Genomic DNA, 3,184 nt, shown 5'->3' with positions numbered 1-3,184 from the left:
CAAAGACATCACTTCCCAACAAACCACCAAACCAAAAGACACATTACAGCAATAGATTTTGTTTAAGATGCAGCTCAGCTCAAAAGAAAGGGACAATCCCAGCTGCTGGAGATGAAGATGGAAGTGAAAGCCAAAACTATAGGCAATGTGGCCCGGAAATGAGGAGCATGTGTTGTGGGTCCAAACCACACTGGCCTAGAGTTTCAATACCATGAAAGATAAGGGTGGGACACGTGGCGGTGCAAATCAGACATTTCCCCTCAATGAAAACAAGACAAAACTCACTTCACTCACCAAAGGAAGCCAAAAGGAATATTCGAGTAGGGAGCAGAGAGTCTAAATTGAAAACCCAAGCCACACACATGCAGGTCTGAGGCGCGTTTCTACTATCAGAATGGTGCAGGACTTGCTGAGCTAAGAAACTAACATAAAAACATATCCAACTAATGAGTAATGTAACCTGTAGGGTCCCTGTAAGAATAAATGCAAAATTGTTCTCTTAGGACATTTAGGTAATCCACAGAGCAGAGTCTGTCCACAGAAAGACCAAATTCCACTAAATACATGGGTCAATTTTACATTTCTTTATTTGTGTGTATCTCAAAACTTTCGAAATGGCCCATGTATACGCTCCCAAGTAGAGAAAAACGACTAACTACACAAGGAAACCATTCACCATGAGAGAGAGCCAGCAAACACAACAAGTAAAAGGAGGGATGCTGAGGATGTGTTGATGGGGAGGAGTTGGGAGGACCCCATTGAACCTATTGCTTCCCCAGGTCTGCCTTCCCACAGGCATGCCCTGGGAGGGGGTGACTCTTGAGGGGCATGGGTCATTCCCAGGATAGAGTATGTGCAGGAATGGGGGTCACAGAGATGGTGTACTTATTCTCGCCTTGGAGATGTAGGAGCAGCTTATGGGAAAACAGGTGTCAGCCAGGGGCATTGGTCCACACACTGCCAGAGCTGCAGGCTTCAGGAAGATTCCAACACTACATCAGGGCAGCTTCGGCTACTGCGTAGTACCCATTTGCTACTGAGCAGCTCTGGGCCCTTGACCCTGCAAACTTTCCAGGCTAGGCCTCCTTGGGTGGCCTCAGAATCCTCTGCCTGTACAACCTCCTCTCTCTGCTGAGGCCACCCCTGGAGTCTGGCCTCCTTTCCTTCCAGAGGACACTGGACACATGTGTGTTGATCTGGAGGTAATGGTGGAGCCAATCTCGAGTTGACAGACTGATCAATGCTTAATTTGCAAAGAACCGCTAGGCCCCTAGTAGCTAAGCTCTACCCCTTAGGCCACTGTATAGCCATACTTCAGGGTCCCCTCGAAGATCACAGGCATGCTCTGAATAGAAATGTAGGTGGACTTGACTTCTACCAGCCTGTCCTGGATGCTGGTGATGGATAAGTGGCTGATCCGGATGTTGGGAGAACAATCCAAGTCAGGAAGGCATCATGGGCCCAGGAGGCCCTGAGCTTCACGAAGTTCTGCTGACACCTTGACCCTAGCTCAGTGAGATCCGTGGTGAACTTTAGCCCTTTTAACTGTAAAATAAGAAATTGTGTAGTTTTAAGCCACTAAACTTGCAGTCATTTGTTACAGGAAAAAAATAAGAAACCAGGCCAAACATGGTGGCTCACACCGTAATCCTAGCACTCTGGGAGGTCGAGGTGGTAGGATCCCTTGAGCTCAGGAGTTGGAGACCAGCCTGAGCAAGGGTGATATCCTGTCTGTACTAAAAATAGAAAAATTAGCCATCATTGTGGTGGACACCTGTAGTCCCAGCCACTTGGGAGGGTGAGGCAGGAGGCTCATTTGAACCTGGGAGTGTGAAGTTGCTGTGAGCGAGGCTGACACCACAGCACTCTAGCCTCGGCAACAGAGTGAGATTCTGTCTCAAAAAAAAGGAAACTAATACAGAGGGCTCCCCTGAGATGATGAGGGGGCAGGAGAGGAGTTTGGAGGATAGTAAGCAGCTCAGTTTGGACGGTGGCCTCAGCCAGGCCTGGGAGGGCCCTGAATGCAAGGGAAAGAGTTAGGCCTGGGGTCTCAGAGCACAGTGGAGGACTCAGTGGGTCTCAGCGAGGACTCTAAGGAAGGAAGGACCAGAGGCCAGGAGTTGGTGGGACACACTCAGATTCTCTTGCCCTCTACCCACACCAACCTCTCATCAGAGTCCCAGCTTGAGCACACAGAATATGACACTGTAAAAGCAGCTGCCACTTCCAAAGCGCATATGGCGTGGCAGGCGCTGTGCTGAGAGGTCATCTGCATTTCCTGCTTTCATTCTTGGGGCCACCCTTTGAGGTGGCTGCTACTGCACCACTGAACAGAAATGGAAAGGCCTCAGCAGAGCTGGCGTTGTTTTTGTTTTGTTTTGTTTTGTTCTTGAGACAGAGCCTCACTCTGTCACTCTGGGCAGAGTGCTGTGGTGCCATCAGAGCTCACAGCAACCTCAGACTCTTAGGCTCAAACGATCCTCTTCCCTCAGCCTCCTGAGTAGCTGGGACCATAGGCGCCCGCCACAACATCCAGCTAGTTTTAGAGACAGGGTCTCACTCTTGCTGAGGCTGGTCTCGAACTCCTGAGCTCAGGTAATCCACCTGCCTTGGCCTCCTGAGCTCAAGGGAGTCTGTTCCACTCTGAATTCTGTATTTTAAGCCACTATGGTACACTATGCCCACAATGAAAATCTGTGTATCCCTGTTCTTCCTCCTCTGTTCTGTTCTGTTCCCTTTCAAGAGCATAAAGAATTCTCATTATACCCATTATTCAGCTTCAACTAATATCAATAATTGCCAATTTTCTTTTATTTCTACCCCTACTCATGTCTGTGTTGGATAACAGTTATATATTAATAAAATCTATTTTATGGTAGTCTGGTCTCTTATTCAATTATTGCTGATTTATTAAAGATAATTTCAACCTCTCAAGGCACTTTTGCCATCTTTGATCTCTTGTGACATAGGCCTAAGATGGCATTATCCTCTTTTACAGAAGGATAAACTGAAGCTCAGGGTCACATACAGGAGGAGCCTGGCTGGACCTAGGTCCCCACTCTCACCCGTTAGGCTGCAGGTGTTTTCTTACAAAAGGTAAAGCAGTGTCACCATCACCCCCTAGTGGCATGGAAACATTTACAAAGACATCAGTACCACTGCCCCCTAGTGTCACAGAGGCATT

This window comes from Nycticebus coucang, chromosome 2, assembly GCF_027406575.1.
Source record: "Nycticebus coucang isolate mNycCou1 chromosome 2, mNycCou1.pri, whole genome shotgun sequence".
NCBI classification, from domain to species: domain Eukaryota; kingdom Metazoa; phylum Chordata; class Mammalia; order Primates; family Lorisidae; genus Nycticebus; species Nycticebus coucang.
Note: the sequence above shows the minus strand (reverse complement) of the source record.